The following is a 19,738-nucleotide window of genomic DNA, read 5'->3' on the forward strand; positions in this document are numbered from 1 at the left end:
CTTTTGTACTTCTTAGGTCTCATCCTCATTTCTACAGATAAGCCTTGAAACAGCATTTTTCTTAGTAACAGTAAAAGACCTGTCATGCTGCCTTGTCAATGGTCCCAATGCAGCACAGCCCCCCAGCCCCACAGTGACCCATCTTCTGGGTCACAGTCAGACAGAACAAGGAAATACCAGTTTAAAGTAGAATTTAACATATTTTGTATACCTAACATTGATGCTTAATGATTCCAAATCCCCTGTTCCACTGTGAGTTCATCCATAAATGCAATATTTCTCCAGGTCTGTGAGGAACATTCCACCTGGCTTTTGATCTTTTTTGAGTTACAAAATAAGATTTCTTTATTAAGATCTGTGGGGAGGGACAAACTGTGTACTACGCTGTCTCACTGTAGCATTACAATTTATTCAATGTATTACTTTTCCAAATCACAGCTTCCTTTGGATTCTGTCATGGAATGGCTGACACACCGGATGGACCAGGGAAGAAATTAGATCATATGCAATCTGTTTCTCTCCCTCTCTTTCCTTTTTTTTTTTTTTTTTTTTTTTTAATAAGACACCTGAAGCAGATAAAGAACAGAGAGAGGGTGTCAGATGCCCACTGGGTATAAGCTGGCATAACTCTGCTACAGTCACTAAGTAGAATGAGTCAACATATTGATACCTACTGAGAAGTTATCCTTTGTATCTTAAAATATGAACACCAGAGTCAACGTGAAGCAAAATGGAGAGGGGCTATCACATCATCTGTTCATATTTTTGTCATAACGAATGTACAGCCTGCATATTTGCCAAAAAGAGACTGTCTGAGTCACAGAGAAGCTGTGGTCCCAGCCCACCCCAGTCGGTCCCCCTCCTCCACCTCCTGACCCAGGGCACTGCCCTGCTGCCACACGGATAAATGCAGCAAAAGTCTGCTGCACTAAAGAAGAAATAAAAATAACACTCTAAGCAGACTTCTAAAGCTCATTTCTCTACCTACAAAGATTTTATTCACAAGTTAAATGTGGACTCACATTCTGTTGTAACTGATATCAACACTAACCTGCAAGATCCTTGTTAAAGGCAGCAGACCAGGTCCAATTTATGTCGGTATAACGAGGATCAAAAACAGTATGCTCCTTTTGCATCTGAACTAACAGCATTTTGGGGCAGTAACATAATGTGCTAATTTTAAACACCTGATCTAGGCAAGGGGATTGGACTGGATGATCTATTAAGGCCCCTTCCAGTCCCTAACACTCTCTGATTCTATGTGATTCTGTGCTCTAACTGCAGAATGCTGCTCCTCCTCCCCTCCCAGCCCCTACTTCCTTTGGCAGCATTCTGGTGCAAATTTTCTTAGATAATATAGTTGCTTTTATGTCTTCAAACTAAAGGCTTCATAAATTGAAAAATGGTCTTTTAAAAACTGCAATATTTTTACTTTCCAACATTTTTTCATTTTTTGCAACATTTTAAATGCTAATTCCTTTATCAAAAATACTATTGGAACTGTTATCAAAATGGTTATAACTGTAGTAAAAACCCTTAGAACATGAAAAACATCCATTCCGAACCACGTGAAACAGCAAAAGCATCAAAACCTCTATATTTAAAGGATAAGTTGAAAAATGTTTTTCAGCACAGTGCTACAGAAAGGCAGTTAACTCTTTCCCTGCCATGCCCTCTCCATTTCTTCTTTTTCTGCAAATACAAGCACAGACGTGAGGCTGGCATTCATTCCCTCTCAAATATGGACATAACAGTCTAACTTTTCCACAGACTACCAGCCCACCAGCCTACTTACCTACAGACCTACCAACCAATGTTTCTGAAGTGCTAGCTATTTATGTGCCACAATTTTATGTACAAAGCATCAACTATATAGCTTATGGACACTTTTCACTCTTAAGCTTTACTTATGTATGCTTTGCTAGAAGATACTCAGACTGTTAAGGGCCATGACCACACAAAGACAAGAACTGCTGCTGCACACACACCTCAGTTGGTAACTGCTTGGGTCTCTTTCCAGGGCTTTTTAGGCTATATGAAGTAAGACCAATGAATAAGAATTGAGATACTATCTGCCTTTTACCTTCAACATGCCAGTGCTAGTGAATAACTGTATGGAAAATTAACAACTAAATAGGAGAAAATAAAACCTTTCTTGAGACATGAAATAAGATGTTTTAAAATTTCAATACAGTAGTACATAGCTGTCACAAAAGGCACTGCACTGTGATCCTTTCTATCCCTCTTGTTTAAATGCTCTCTGGGAGCACAGCCTCACAGAGGTTCAGTGCAACAATTAAAAGTGTTGTCATGTTTAATGGAGCCCATGATGGCTCTATTCCCTGCTAATCATTTGCTCTTGCCAGCATGGTAAAGTTGAGCAACCCAAATGTCTAGGACAGTAGTGTTAATGGAATAAGCAAAAAAAGTCAAGTGAGATGCTATCTGAGCCTGCCTGATGAGATTGCAGTCTGAAGACAACCCTGGTTTATCTCAGATGATGAACTATCGGGGATAAGCAGAATGCATCATGTCTATTTCCTCAAGACCTTGACTTGCTGGTGGTAGGGGAATATGAATAACATCTAGGCAGCTCAATATAGATTAAATATGGAACTAGATAAGATCATAATGTTAATGAATGTCCACTTTAAAAATACCCTCAAATACCTAGTCCAATAACCACACAATGCAGAGGATTATGTTTCCAGTATAAGCTTTTTGAGGAAAAGTAAATTAAAGGTAAAATCAAGGGCTCCATTCTATATATAATATGCACATAGGTCACTCAGAATGTAATGCCCCATATTTATTTCCATGGAAACTATAACAAATACGAAGAGCAAAACAGAACTATTTGATAAAGCTGAAAAAGGCTATATTTCAACAGTCGCTACCATTAGCTATGCATTTTTTGCCAGCAACGAACAAGAGCCTGCATGCCATATATATAAAAGTCTGTACCAGTGGGGGTGGCCCACTGTTGACGCTGATGAAACAACACCCCACCCTCCTCACTATGCTCACATCTACTGTTTGGTCTCCAGAAACATTCAGCAAGCATCATTGAAAGTCAATGAGGGCAATTATTTCCACACAAGGAATTCAATGGGACACTTTAACTTCCTACACACTCCCACCTCAGACACCATATAATCAGACTGCCCCTCTTCTACCCTTTGTCAGCATGGCAGCAATACATAATGAAATACTCTCGGGAAGATTCAACCACTACTGCCATACCACCAACATTTGCCTCAGACATTGTGGGCCAAGATAATAAAATAGGAGGCCTTACTTTCAAGACTGCTCTCAAATCTGAAGACAAATACCATTCTTTTTGTGTGCAGACTTACTTACAACAAAATGTGATTTCTGAATAGTCAAAATTATTATGTATCTCAAAAGGCTTTACAAATCTAGATGATTACTGTAATTCCCATAGAGATGAAGAAACTCATTTAACTAAGATTACAAAGACAGAAAATTGAATATCTAGAACAGATTCAGACTTACAGATATTTTAAAAATATTGGTACTATATATATATTGATATATATTATTATTATAAATATTGATATATACTATATGTATATATATAATATATACATATTGATATTTTAAAATATCAATATTAGGTGTAATGTGTAGATACATCTAAGGATTATTCATTTATGCAAATTTTACTATTATATTTGCCTGACTAAAGTATGGTAAAACATCACATTAACATATTATAACGTTTATCTTAAACAACATATTGCCTTAACAGTGAATTGTTTTTGCTTTGGCAGGGGGGTTGGACTCGATGATCTCTAGAGGTCCCTTCCAACCCCTATAATTCTGTGATTCTGTGATTCTGTTTGGACCTTATATTTATTTATGTTTATGCACTGGAAAAATATGGTATAGTATCTAGCAGTGAAGATGGGATTGAGCTACGACTCAGGCTTTTTCCAGTAGCAGCTTATATACTCTAAATTCCTGGTTCAGAATTAGTGTAGAAGTACACAGTGAAATACTCTCAGGATCAACAACTCTTGGAGAAACCCACAATCAGCAACTGGAAAAACCTACAGGATTGGGTTTATTTCATAGTGACAGTAAAAAAAATAACATTAACTTGTTATTGATACATGACACTGCTGAGCCTCTGAATGAATCCTCTCAGAATCCTGCTTACACCATTTTCACTTTAAAAATTCTTCTTCAATTAAAATTCTTCAATTAAAATCCTAACATCACTTTGCAACATGTGTTTAGTTCAAGGGTTAAAATACTGAGAATGATTCAAACCATTGGCTTGAGGAGCCCAGTCACCTACAAATAGTATTCATACATATTTCTCATTTCTTTCACTGCACAAGCCACACTGTATCAAGTAAAGAAGAAACAACAGCAACTATTTTGGGAGCCTTCTAAATGAATGAATGCTCACTAACCCAAGCTTTCAAAATGGTTTTAATGGCATAGATGTGTGCTTATGTTTGCATTTTTGTCCAAACCGTTTTATGACTAGCACGGGCTGAGAATTTTCCTCTGAAAGGTAATTCATCAGAACTCAGATATTTAAAGGAATTTTTCTAAATTCATTTTTCTAAAAAGTTTAGGCAGTTAACAATAAGGTTTCAAGTTTCATTAAAAACTTTTTGTTTACAAACATTAATTAATAAATAGTTAATGAAGTTTAAAAATGTCAAAGATTGAAATTCTTTTAGTGAATTTGTTACAATCATGAAAATTGAACAAGGTTTACCTGAAGTAGTCCAACTGGCACTGAATTACAAAATACAAAACAAAGATCAGATGTGAAAGAGCAACTGAATTATTTAAAGCTGCATGCAGGTTTAAACTAAAACTCTGATTTGAACATGGTTATGTTAAGAAATTGGTCAATTTGAGAGAACAGGTTACTGTTATGTTTAGATCAGCAGGGAGTGATACTAACAAAAGGAAAGACAATATGATCTTTCCCTTAGTGGGAGAGTGAGAGAACTAATTATTATCTATAGGACATAAAGCATTCACAGGCAACAAGATATAAGAAGAAATGTAACATACTATAAATCAATATTACCATACTGAGACCTTGATTTTTAGTCTAACAGAGTTACAAATCTTAGTTTCTAGGATCTTCTTTTGAAACTATTTTGAAGGATTCCCTTGAGGGTCCGGGTTGATAGATTAGAGTAGATACCTGTGAAAAATGTTTTTCCACTATTAACAGGCTGGTTCTATTTACTGAAGGTTTGAGCTAGCTTACCATGGTACAGGACAGTTTTCTGGACTCACTGGCTAAGATTCCATGAGGTCTTTTGCAGTGCTGGATGAAGGACACCATATTGTAGACCACAAGAGTTAAATGCAAGGCTTTGTTTGGTCTTACTGTGCCATGTTGTACTTTGGTGGCTGCACAAATCAGGCTGTCTGTGCCTTGGTTTCATTGAATTAATTTTATTTCTGGTAATTAATTCACAGTAAAACTATTGTGGAGGTAGACTGAGGGCTACAGACATTTTAGGAAAGGAATGAATTATGAAAAACAATTTAAAATTATTTTATTTTTTCCCATCATTTTCTGTTCAAGGTCCTCCACATGATTTTAAGTCAAGAGCAAATGTACACAGTGGGTATATTTCAGTATAGCAATTTTCTGTGAGATACTTGGATGTCTCGCATAGAGATAGAAGCTATCTATATCCCTTGAGAAGTAGATGTTGAAAGAAAATACTTGGACAAATTCTCTCTAAATTCCCTGGAATAGCAAGCTCAGTACTTTCAACATTTTCAATTTATCAGAGCTTGTCTCATTTCATAGAATCATAGAACATTCCCATTGATGTTCTAGGAAAGAGACCTACAAAGATTCTGGAGCATAGCTCCTGGCTCCACACAGGACCACCCAAAATTCAGACCATACATCTGAGAATACTGTCTAAACTCTTGTTGAACTTGGGCAGATCAAGGCTGTGACCACTCCCCTGGGGAGTCTGTTCCATGTTCCTAACACCCAACCTGACCTTCCCCTGACACAGATCCATTCCATTCCCTTGGGTCTTTTTGCTGTCACCAAAGAGCAGAGATCAGGGCTTTCCCTTCGTTCCCCACATGCAGAGCTGTATGCCACCATGAGGCCTCTACTCAGCTTACTTTTTACTGGGCTGGACAATCAAATGACCTCAGCCACTCCTCATGTCTTACCTTCTAGACCCTTTACTATCCTTTATGATCCTCTGACACATCTGACACATTTCACTGAGTGAAAAAAAAAAGAGAAATATTATATAGACTAGTTTGGAGGATAGCCCTTCATCTTCTGTAGCCTGCACAAATTACATCATAGATTACAACAACTGAGGGAAGTCCTTTCTGCCCAGTCCAGATGTTCCCTAGCATTAGCTTATTTATTTATTTATTGCTGCCGAGTCTGCCAATCTCTAGATAAACACAAGAGCTCTGTATTTTCACACACGGCTGGCAAAATGTACTCAAATGCTCTGCATACTACTACAGTTGAGGCTGAATCTGAGATCTGCAGATCACAGTTACTCATTTGGCCATGCAGGTACAGACTGTGCTGACAAGGGCACCTCTAGCCACCCGTGAGCACTGTGCTAACACACAAGATTCTGTTTTTGTGCCAAATGTATTCTGGATTGTAATGACAAAAATTATATGAGGCTGGTTATGCCTTCCAAACCTCTAGGAAATATACAAGTATTTCATTACTACTTCCAAGTTTACAGAATGAAGAGGTAGAGCTCTGCTTTAGCTATAGGAAAGATAGGGTCAAAATAGGACACATATTCAGAAGTTGATAACTTTCATATTCATTGCTTAGATCACTCTACTTCTGTCCCTATGGGATATTCTTATCTGAAAGAAGCTTTCTGGGAGGCTTACATTAGTTTAGAAGAAAACACTGAATAGAAAGGACTTAATTTTATGCACCATAGGCTGCAACTGAAACACAGTGAGTACATGGCAGCTGTTGTTTGAAAATGGACGCAACAGGCTTAACTTTATACAATTTAGAGGCAGAAGAGAAGACATTTCTGGCAGCATTTAGCAAGGCTAAGGTTGTTTATATTACACACAAGTTCACACAAATCCAGCTTTTCTGCAGAGCAATGCAAATTGTCTCTCTAACACATGCACACACATTGTATTTCCAATCCTCTGAACAAACTGATGTGAGTTTCTATTAGGAAGAGAAAGAGGTGTGACTGCCATTTACACAGATTTCCCAAAAGACATCTTATTCTTCTACCTGGAAACTCTGGCTGAGGAAGCTGGAGGGTTGTGTGCATGCGTTTGGCAATTCTAGCTTTGCTCATGCACAAGCTTCTGCTAAAATGCATGCGCAATGAATCAGATCTTCCAGGAATACCCAATGTACATATGTTTGCCCACAAACAATAAATGACAAGCAACTGCGACAAGCTGGAGTTGAAGTATACGTGTGGATTAACTGAGCAGAACACAGATGATGGTGAGCACTTCTTGGTAGCATGACACTACATATGTGCCTCCTTTCCCCATGACACTCTTTTGCAAGGAAATCCAAGGTAAAAATAGTCATGCCACAAAGCTAAAGTAATGTGAACAGCGCACAGGACAGAGCAGCACCAGAGGCAGGTTCTAGTGACAAGTTTGATTCTCTGTACAATCACATTCAGATATCCTAAACACTATTAACCACAGAAAACTACTAATTAGGAACCTCAATGGTCTGGAGTCATGCGACAAAAACAGTAACCCAAGGACTTCAGCAGAATTCAGATTGTTTAAATGTGGCAAAAGTTTCTGATTCAGAAAACTGCTTTGTCTATGCCCCATTTTCTCTTCTTAGAATAGGAAAAAAAAAAACCCAAAACTGGTTGCTTGCCCTCTATGAGTGTTATGATGCTGTAAGTTGCTATATTAAATGCTTTGAGATAACAATATAAAATAGCTAAGGAAAAATCTTCATAAGAAATAGACTCATTAATAAGAATGACAAGTGAAGTTATTATAACTGGATAAAATTGCAGTAAGTCTCCTTCTCTGTTCTTTACAGCACAGGATGATAATCATTTGTGAGGTCAACCTGGGAAAAAAAAAAACCAACCCTCCCTTGGGATATACAATTAAACACATCAAATAGATTATTTGCATCCATCTGTAGCATCTGGCACTGGCCACTGCCAGAGACGGAATACCAGACCAGATGGACCAATGTACATGGCAATTCTTATCATCTTGTGTGATTAATTTCTTCCTTCAGGTTGGTATGTCTCCTCTAATTGCATATCAACATCTAACCAAAATTGGTGCTGACGTATCATTGATTGTACTGTGAGTTTATCTGCAGCTCAGCATTCTGGGACAGTTTAGCCCCTTGCTTACATTAACTGTAATGCAGGATTTCTTTATCAGTGAATTTCTACATTTACTTGTACACTTTCCAAGTCTTGTCCTCAGAGATTACCAACAGAGTGCATGACTCAACTGTAATTTAAACCAAAAATCTTTTTTAGTTCCTGAATCTCTGCTACTCCAGCACTGTAGCCCACAAGACTGTAGACTGTAAGACTCCAAATGATTTTCTTACAGCTGCAGTCTTGTCTGTGAATTTATAGAGCCCAGACCTTCACAGCAGGATCCTAAAACCTTCCCACAAACTCTTTTGGAGTGACTGTGACAGTTCTGATCTTTCTTCAGTGAAACATCTTCCTTGCTCTCAGTGCCTCAGAATGAACCACAGAAAAACAGAAATCTCATATTTTACAAAATCCATCCACTGTGCTTTTATAATATGAATATCATATAAACAATTATAATTACTTAATTTTACATTTCTAAAAATTACATTTTTAATAATTATAAACAGAAACCAATAGCACTGCACCATAAAATGATGATGTTGCACTGTGAAATCACAGCAAGGTGATGATTTTCATTGCCATATTTTAAAGCTCTTGACTAAATAGTACTTATGCAAACCCGATCCAGTTCAGGTATATGGAGGCCAGAGACTGAAGCAGCTTGTCTAGAAAGTGCCCTTGAATCCAACAGGAAATCTGCAAAGGCTGTATAAAAGTGTTCATGTTGTATGCCTGCTTCAGCTGTGGAATGACTTAGAAGAATCAAATTGCTCCTTCAAATGCAACTGCTTTGTCTAAACTCAGTGTTCGGGGGAAATATTCTACACATACAGCCTCTAGCCTTTTCCTGAATCTATACTCAGCTTCCCTATGGACATGAATTACGCATAATTCTAAACCTCAACAGAAACGTAAAAGCCAGACACAGCTTCTGAAGTGAAGCAAGCTTCCCTGAGGAGAAATACTACAGATTTCCCTACGCGCACATGCAGGGGCGCTACAACAGAAGCATTTGTTCTCCAGAAACAGCACTTAAAGAGGACTGCTCCTATCTCCTGATATGTGGAGATGCTCCTGATACACTGGAGCATAGGCAGGGCAGGGGCAGTCTGGCCCCACTACTCCCTGCAGTGCAACCCAGACGCAACCTGGGCCCAGTGACCTGCTCAGTAACACAGGTGAAGTACTGTGTGGCTTTTCGAGACTGAGCAACAGCAGAAGCTGCCCCTTCACCCTCCACAGAAAACACTTTAAAAAACTTCTCTGACACCTTAGATCAGTTGGTAACAAATTAAATCTATTAATATCTTGTTCGAGATGTTGGCAATAAGACTTCTAAGAACTCAGATAACAGTTAATAAATAAATAAATAAGCTACGTGAGTGTTTCCACCATCACAGTAAGCTGGGTTTTATAAAAGTAATGCAATAGTGTGAAGTTTAGATCCAAGGTAAAATGAAAATCATGTGGCTAAAAGACCACCGTATAGTGACTATCAGGGCTCTGAAGGTCGAGGTGCAGAACCTACAGGCTTCTTCAAAGCACGCTAAACATCTTCAGCTCAGACCAACAAGGCAATCAGACTGCTGAGCTCTTAAACTCCTCTTTCATTTCCATTTCCTTAAGCTATTTCTTTCTCCAACTTCAAACTGTCTGCATCTTTTCTTGAGAACTACTTGGATTTTAGTGATTCTTCTGATAACCCTTGCCTCTTTTACTCCTGATTAAAAAAAAAAGAAAGAATGGGAATTGTACCCTTGACTGCTTTACACTTCAGTTTAATTTCCATCTTCCTCCTCTTCCCTCCCTGCTCTGTTCTTTCTTTTGCCAACTGAAATCACCTGGATAATTCAATTCACAATTTTTGATAAGATGAACAAATTGAACAGTTGCAGAGGTGACCTAACCTATGACAGAAGGAGAATGAACAGGGAACACTGAAAATAGAGGCTGGAACGATTTCTGGGTCTCTCCAGAAATTCCCTGAAGTTCTGGAATTGGTAAATGAAATCATCAATGACAGCTGAGGATCACCTGATCCCAGGAAGAAATAACTGAAAAAAAAACACCCACTTTATTCAACCATGCAGTCCAGGCATTTCCATATTTCTGGCACTCTACTCTTGGGGTGAGGATTAGTAATTCTCTGTAGAACTGCCTACATGAGAAGATGTAAGGTATAAGACCTTCTTAGGGTGCCACAGGGATGAAGTCCCAGCACTTCATGTAAAGTCAGAGCTGTAACACTGTGATGTTCCCAAGATTCAAAGGACAAAGCAGTCTGGCTGAAGTTTGAAAATCCCCTTCCTGTGTGTTGGGAGAAAACAATAACAATACAGTGCACTTCCCCTTCAGATTTATTCAGGGTTACGCCCGGATCACATCACATTTCTGCATTACAGCAGAGGGAAACTGAAACATTCTGAAATGTATGATACAGCCCTAATATTCACCATCCAGTACACTGAGGTAAAGCAACAGCAGAGCTAGAGAAAACTTGCAGGGGTTCTTGCCCTCAGTTCTGCCCACTGCTGCTGCCTAGGAAAAATGCCTTCAAACATTTTCCATCACAAAGTCAGATTTGTCTTCTGTGACATCAATGGCAAATAGCAGTTCTCCCCAAGGAATGTGAAAGGGCTCATGATTTCACCATTTCTGTAAAACAGCTATCAAGTATTAATCAGTCCAGTAGGGGAGGCTGCTCATTTTGCCAGTGTATTTTTGCCTAATGACTGGACAGGAAAAGTAGCCTGAGACTATGGCTTGCTAAGTAGAAAATAACCTGTCTGGAATAACAATTGTCTGAAATGAAATAAGCTTAAATATACACCACTGGCATTCATCTGGGCAGGATTTGCCACATGGATCTTTACTTACATGACATATCCTTTTCTTCCTAAGCCAGCAAACATCCATTCATTCTGAAGGACAAACACTCCTACCACCTTACTTTGTTCCAAGCTCCTGCAAGCCTGGCATGCTCACAGTGTAACATGTCAGAAAATCACCAGGTAAAGGGATGCTTGCAGGGCACAGATATTTCTTTTCCCTAAATATATATGAGCATAGCAAAATAATAATAACAGTAATAATAATAAATGAATAATAAAAAATGTTAGCTGTTTCTCTTCTTTAAGCCCTTGTTAGGTACTGACTATATTTCTCAAGGAAAATTAATTTCTTTGCCTTTTCCTTGCCTCTAATGAACTGCCTCTGAATGCATGAGGGCACAGGAAGGAGAGCAGACTGTGGTGAGATAATAAAAAGTGAAAAGGCATTCAAAGCCATCAGTATCTTGCAAACCTACACTGATAGAAATATGTTGGACTGCAGACAGGGGAGAGACATCAGGGAAACTTGGAATATCTTTGGCATTCATTATCTAACTGCAAAAAAACAGACAGCACTGAGGATGCAGCAGGTTATGCAGTCCTACAGAGGTTAAGGAGACAGATGACTCTAGATATAAGCCACATAAATTTAAGATTTCTCTATGTCCCGTCCAGGCCACCAGCATTTCTTAACACTGCACTCAGTGGTTATTAGTCCACAAACTCCTCTGTGAAATCCTAGGACAACATAATTATCAGCAGAATAATGAGAATGTGAGGAAAGTGTAACATAGGTAAGTAAAACAAGAATACACCTACTGCTTCCACTTTCACCTCACCAGGTACTAAAAGATCCACAGCATTATTAAGTCAGAAAATGTGTCCATATTTATGTGCTCATGACAGCTTCAGTAGTTTCAGGAGTGATATCATCTCAGATGATCACCATAATTCAAGGAAGTAAGAAAAGATGGAGTACAAGTAACTGAGACGTTTAACTCCAACAGATAAGTGGATTTCTGAGTGTTCAGACACATTTCCTTCCTTCCTTCCTTCCTTCCTTCCTTCCTTCCTTCCTTCCTTCCTTCCTTCCTTCCTTCCTTCCTTCCTTCCTTCCTTCCTTCCTTCCTTCCTTCCTTCCTTCCTTCCTTCCTTCCTTCCTTCCTTCCTTCCTTCCTTCCTTCCTTCCTTCCTTCCTTCCTTCCTTCCTTCCTTCCTTCCTTCCTTCCTTCCTTCCTTCCTTCCTTCCTTCCTTCCTTCCTTCCTTCCACAATTTTGTGTCAAAACTTATTTTATCAAACATGTTCTCTTGCCCTGCAGAAGGCAGGCAGATCTCATACCATTTTAGAATATCTGCTAGTACAATTACATGCTTAAGCCAGTGTTCCTGAATGACAAAATGAGCATTGCTGATATTTTTTTTATATTAATAAAATACTGAAGCTTTTGGCTTCCCTATAAACTTTAAGTATGCTCTGTAGCTAAGGAGAAACACTTTCAATGACCAGTGTCCTGGTTGTCTGCTGTGTTTTCTCCTTTAACCAGCCTGGAACAGCCTTTCCAATGCTATTCAGGAAATTTCCGTGCTCAGCTGCTTTGCCCTCATAGTATGGCTGGAAGCTTCACCAACAGGGGAGTGCATTTTTGCACTGAAACATCTGGTACTGAAACAGCAAACCTGCAGCACCAGCTAAATAGAAACATTTCCAGACATCGCATCACTGCACCGTCTCCACTGGCTGGGGTCATTAAGCAAAGCAGATGGAGTGGGAGCAGAAGGCTGCTGTAGCTGCAGGATCCAGCCAACACCAAGAGTCAGGAAAACACTCACCCAGCAGAGCAGCAGGTGAGCAGGGAACCAAAGGGTTCACCAAACAGGTCCCAGCAATCGACTGCTGGATCCAGCATGATGTTAAAGATCAAACTGTTAGACAATAAAAGCAAACTTCATCTCCTCTCCCAATCATTTCATCTGCTGGATGAAGATAAACTGGATCTGTTCTAAATCCATAACTGGTTCCAAGGATAGAATGGAGACTGATGCACTCCACAGCTGTTACATGGACTCTGACCTGGGGATAAGAAGCCCGGTGATACTCTTCTCCTAAGCTTTCCAGATAACAAAGCCTTTGCTGATTCTTTACCATGTGGTATTCGCAGAATAAGCAAGGACCTTTTTTTAGCAGCATCTTATGTCTTTCTGATTCATTCACTTTGTCCCTTGAGCTTCTGCAACACATGGACTGCTATAGTCTGTGAAATACTTTCTCCCCTCCTCCTCTCCATCATCAAGAATGCAAAGAGATGAAAGGTGCAAAAGTAAGGAGATGATAAAGTAAACCTTAGCACTGGCTCCATTTAGTAATATCCTTTATCAGCCTGCTATTTGTGCTTAGCAACCACTGTATCTCACACCAACTTCATTTTCATTTTAATATACCATACAGAAAAGCAGCCTAAATATACATCCCCAGATCTAAAGCGTATAATCTGTAAACTACAGGAACAGGCAGATCATTTCCATTAGTTTCTTATGTAGCAAAAACCACAATTTACAACCAAAGCATATAATTATATTCAAATTCTAAAAGACAGTGTCGGAAGTACTTTAAATTCATAGTTTGGGGGAAAGTCACTCAGGGGTATACGCAGTTATGTTTTAATGTGCAAAAACAACACAGGCGCATGCAAAGAGAGCACAAGAGAAGTAATTGGTGAGTGGCAAGGGAGCCATGGCAGATTGCTGCCCCTGGCTCCAGCAGCTGACTTCTTCAGAAGCACCAGCAGTGGCAACTGGTGCTGGAGCCCAGGCAGGCTGTGAGCCAAAGGGGAAGATGGTGCTGGGCCCAATGTCCAGAGCATGTGAGTGTCTTGTCTGTCATTCAAGCAGAGAACAATGCAGGCTGTTCTTTAACATCTAAAGCACAAGGGGAATATTAGGATTTCATATGCATCTGCAGCTCACTGCCAGGGATCTCAAAGCACCAACAATGCACTGGCACTGCTCACCTCACCTAGAGGAAGAACAGTCCTGTCCTTGTGCTATGAATGGAGAACACAAGCCACAGAGAAAGACCACAGAGATTCACCACGGTCACACACCAAACCTGAGCCACTGATCAGCAGTATGCAGTCTCATGTATACAGGTTACACAGAAGACAGGAAAATCTCCTTTTTCTTTTTAGTGCAAGTAACCTTTCACAATGGCCAAAGCCCAGCAGAACAATAGAAATACAAAACCAATATCTATCTGCCACACAGCATGAGGCTGGCATCCTGAGAAGCTGCACACAGAGCCAGTCTAAAGTCACAGCATACAGAAACAGAAAACACAAGGGCAGTCATCCACTGCACCTCCCAAACAAAACTTGTTTCTTGCACTTACAAGCTCCAGTTTTTTGTGCAGTTACCTCCTGTGTATCACACTGCCAAACTTCTCACCTCCAGCTGAAGACTGTCCTGTCCTCTTCAAGATTTGTGCCTTATGTTACCCAGGTGTTTTTTCCTGCTTTTGGTAAAACTTGTGTCAGGAATGAGAGGCTTCCAAGAGCACAGTGTGCAGTAACCTAGTGACCATCGTAACATTCTTCAAGCAGGTATTTTAATGCTACAACAAAAGATGAGGAAAAAAAAGAATAGAAGAAAAACTGGCCAATATCTTTAAGAAAATCGTCTTCTCCTTTTTCAAATGCAAGAACAGCATAAAAAGTACCATTCCCATCCTGCAGCGTTCTGACTGTGCAGCTTGAGTCACATATCCCAATATTCTTTACAACTTCAATGCCCATACAAAGTATACAGCAGGATCCTTCATCTGCCTTTGAAACACCATCACCTCTGCAGTAGAATGTGACATTTGCTTGACAAGTCAGGGCTGCATTATCCAAAGGCAGAAATAAAGTGAAGAAGGATTCTCACTTCAGTCTAAATTGAAACAAAACAAAACCAAAAACAACAAACAACCAAACAAAAACATAGAAGAAGAAAAAAATCCTGATCTGACTCAGGATTAAAATTCCCACTTATGCAAAAGGTACCACGAGGTACTGAGTAAGCACTCAGTATGTATCAGAAAGGTTCTCTGATCATTTCCCAAGTAACATCACTTTCAGTAGCACCAGTCTGAGCAGTGTTTCAAGGGGCACAGAAACACATATTAAATCAGTGTGACAGGGTTCAGCGGTAGCGTTAGGCTTCTCTTGTCCCAGAGCTCATAAGATCACTAGGATGTCACAGGATCGAGTACAGGTGAACAGACTTAAGCTTCAATTGTACAGAACACCACAAGCTGTTCCAGGTTGGGAACAGCTAATACACAGCACTCTCTGGGACAGAAGAATTAGAAGTCAAGGCACCCCATCTGTTTCATGCAAATCATCAGACAAATAGAAAACTCATTTTGAGGAAGCAGCCTTTGCATAACTGTGTAACTACCAAATCCTGTGCTTCCTCAGAAAAGCTCCCGGGAAGCAAAGATGAATTGTGGTCACTTAGCCAAGATACAAGGGACAGTGAATTTGGATGCTTACATTTCTGAGCAGTCAGCTTGAGGGAATTTGGAGACCTTACCTTTCTTTAAAAACACTAGTCATTGTTAATGGTTCTGAGGAAGAGAATCTAAATACTCAGGATACAAAATCACTTGTCTTCACAAAAATGTAGGCTTCACTGCTGTTATGGACCAGCTACAGAGAGCAGATTTCTGGCTTTTCACTTCTGCAGAACTGAACTGCAACCCTAATTTAAGCTCTGAATGAAGTTAATTTTATTGGATCACTGACTGTTCTGTATAGGATGATTTCTTCCCTTTTGTTAAAGCTACAGCCATTGCTCAAAGTAATCTCCTGATGATGGGAGAACATGGAAGGTCCTGCTTGGCACCTAGGAACAGGCAGTGCTGGGGATGGGGAATTAGTTTTCCATTGTACAATACAGGCAGGATTGGAGTAACAAAGACACCTCAGGAATAGGTCACTTTACAGAAGCAGAAAGGAGTAGCATATATGTACTGTAAAGAGAGTGCACAGGCACATTTATGTGTGGCTTTAATGCTGGTTTGCAGAATACCTCCCTGTTTCATGGAAACCCTCCTTGATTTGTCCAAGTGTTCATTCTCATGTGCTAATTTTAAAAATGACATAAGAGACAAAAATGCTTCACATAAGTGAGAGGACTTGTGAGAACTGACGAAGGCCTGCCAGTTACACCTACAAGATCTGGTGACTGCTCACAGCCAGTCCTCATCACAACCTTTCACTTTTTGCTGGGACTCATTCAACCGCCCAAGCAAGCCTCAGCTCTGCAAAAATCATAAGAGAAATGTTCCCCACATCCCCTATTTCTCCCACAGCTGCCCTCACACAGCCGTACTGTAGAGGCTGGGACAGGCTGCTTCACCTCTCTGCACCCCTGCACCCCTGCCCATGGAGGAGGGCCAGAGAAGATAGCTGGAGGAGGAAAGGAGAAATCAAATTAATTAATTCATCTCTAAGACAAAACACGCAAAAATCACTTTATTTTATCTGTCAACCCAGAGGCATGCATTATTCAGCAGCTGAGGCGATGAGGATGTGGAAAGAGGGGCTGTGAAGCCACTGCTGCAGGCTCTGGTACAGCAGCTGACCCAGTGGGGTGATGCAGAGCCAAAGGGAAAAGGAGAACACAGCACATGGGGACTTGCAATAAATACAGTCCAAAGTTTGTTCCATGCTGCTTTCATCCCTCTGCCCCAAAAGGTGCTCCAGGAAAAAAAAAAAAAAAAAAGAGGAATTATGGATTTCCCTTCCTTCTCTTAGGAAAGCAAGATTCTGTCAGTCTGGGAGAAGTCCTCTCATAGAAAACTGATTCCTTCTGACCCACAGAGTGGCTCTGCCTCTGTGGGTTTGCTACCTGCTGGCAGTGAGTTACAGCTGTCCAAATGTTTGCAAGTTGAAGATCAACCATCAGCAAGCAGTAGCCCAGTGGTTGCAGAATTAATTCTCCTTATGCCAGCACTGCAATAACTGCAAGTCTGTGCCCGCTCCTGTTCAAGCTAAACCACGAGGTTTTCTGCTGATTTCAAACAGACTCTAAACAAGAGTTCATTGCTGGGGAGACATTTACTTTTCCACTATTCTGGACACCACTGCACTGCTTTAAACAGATTCAGATCTACTAGATGTGTCAGGAAAAGAGCACAACACGATACAGCACTGAGTACCAGTAGTCATACTGCAGGGCTGGAAGGCAGTACTGGGGCGGGGGGGCTGAGCCTACTCCCTCTGTAGTCAGGGAGTATGGGGCCACCCAGTAGGGCAGGGCTTAGCCTTTATGTTTTATATCCCTGTAGCAAAGAAAAAGAATCAAAACCCAAGAAGCACAGAGACCGTATAGCCTCGCAGGGATCTGAGTCCTCAATACTGTCACAGAACCAAATTCCAAGGGCCTCTGTTGTGCAACAGAGAGAGGGAACACACAAATAAAACACGCGTGTGTTTACAGGACCAGCTGTCTATGTGGTCCTTTTTTTTCCCTCTCTCTCTCTTCCCCTTACTCATGGCCAAAGGCAGCTTCCATGCCAGCTCTGCTACACGGCATGATTAGGAAAGGAAAAAAAAACTCTCCTGCTGGCTTATGTGCTGGCCTGAGCTCCAGAGCTCTCTATTTCCCTTGATTCCTTACTGCAATGAGGACACAGAAAAATGCCTGTCTCTCGCTGAAGTTGATAACAGCTTTTGCACAGGTCTCTTAAATGAGGCTTTACTGGGCTTTCAGGGCGATGGAAAAGTCATCAAGGAGAAAAGAACCATCATTTCTTGACCAGGACACAGGCAATGGACTCTTCAGCAAACCATCACCTGCTGTTTTTGTCAGGGCTTGCCACTATCACATTTTGAAACATCCTTCTCTCCTCTCCTCACCAGTGACCTATGCACCAGCCTTCACCACCCCCTTTCAGCACAGAGCACTCAGCTAAAAAGGCACCCACACAGGGTCAGCATCAGAAGAACTGGTGTCAGCAGGGAGGGAGAAGACGCTCTGGCAGGAGAGGCACAGGGACAGGAGAGCACCAGAAGAGCAGGTGGGAATGCCGCATGGCATGTCTGCAGTGGGTGCTGGCAAGGGTGTGCCAGCAGGGCTGGATCAGGGTTATGGAGATGGTAAAACTAGGAGCATTGCAGCCAAGCCCTCAGATGACCAGAAGAGAAGCAGGAAGGGGTCAGATGGCACAGAACGGGATGGCCTTCGAAGGAACAAGCTGAGGTGTGCTGGGGAGTGCGTTAGCTCCGGAAAGGAGACAGGAGGACATACTGGAAGTCAGAAGTGAGCACCGGCAGAGTAAGCCCGAGACAGCAGGAGGTGCTCTGCAGAACTACTGGAGGGTGCAGGGAGCAGTGAGCACTGCAGGACAGGCTGCAGTGCCTGGCAGCATGGGAGTGAGAGCCTAGGGCAGTGCAGGACAGCCCTACACAGCAGAACCAAGGGCTCAGGACTGGCATGCTACTGGTCAGGGTGGAGGTGTGTGGCAAGCTCTGCAGGCAGACATGGCAGCATCCTGTCAGCATGTCCATTTCCTGCTTATGGAGTTTACCTTCTACCTAAAAAGCACACAAAACATTCAGGCCCCAATAATGGAAGGGAAGCAGTGCTATGCCAAACAGTAAGACCATCTGTTTTAAGTACCACCCATAAGAAGCTCAGTTAGCAGTTATTAATCATTAGCAGCACGAGCCCTGCCGGTTACAGCAATGCCCAAGGACCATGAGACAGCCCCCGCTGTGCCCAAGTGACAACTCAGCCTGCCCCTGCCCCAAAGGACTCCCAGCAGGAATAGCTACAGGAGATAGCAAGCAGGCTGGGAGGGAGAAGCTTGGTGATGGGATGATAGAAGATTTCATCCCCCTTTCCAGTCTATTGCTGCCTTTACACTCAGAGGCGGCCAAGCAGAGCTACTGCAGGTTCTCACTTGAGCCAGACCTGCCCTTGACCTGTACCACAGGGACGGCACAGGCCCTGGATAGCTAGCCTGTCAGAAGGAGCAGTAGGACAGAGGTCGGGGCAGCAGGAGGGGAGACAAGGAGGAGAAGGGGGACACAGGAGGGGGCCCCAGGACGACCCGGCCCAGGCCAGCTTCTCCTAGCGCAGGCAGGGGCAGCGCAGGTCCTGTATTGCTCGACATTCCAGGGGCAGGACGTTGGCAGGTCCCCCTCCCACGGCATCACCCAGATCCCCCTTTTCCTTCTCCCTTGCTGTCAGAGCTAAAGCCCGCTCCGGAATTTCCTGCCGCGGGTTTCCCGGGAATCCACTGCCGGGTTCCAAGCGGGGAGCACAGTGCAAAGGTAAACAGACGTCGCGTCTCTCTCTGCCCTCCCCAAGTCACCCCGTAACTTCGGGGAGGCAGACTGAGCGCATCGCATCATTCCCGGTTACCGGCCGGCACACAGCGGACGCACGAGGACGGTCAGGAACGAAGAGCCGCGAGCACAGAGCCGGGGAACTGCCGGTCCCCGGGGGACCCCCAGCCCCAGCGGGATGGACGCTGCCTCCCGGCCCGGCCCCCC

General features: G+C 41.9%; 1 protein-coding gene across 43 annotated transcripts in view; it reads right to left on the reverse strand.

Moving 5' to 3' along the window:
• The window catches only part of NRXN3 (neurexin 3), an 898,188-nt gene that overhangs the window by 311,056 nt on the left and 567,394 nt on the right, over positions 1-19,738 (reverse strand). The window lies entirely within an intron of this gene.

This window comes from Excalfactoria chinensis, chromosome 5 (assembly GCF_039878825.1).
Source record: "Excalfactoria chinensis isolate bCotChi1 chromosome 5, bCotChi1.hap2, whole genome shotgun sequence".
Taxonomy (NCBI): Eukaryota; Metazoa; Chordata; class Aves; order Galliformes; family Phasianidae; genus Excalfactoria; species Excalfactoria chinensis.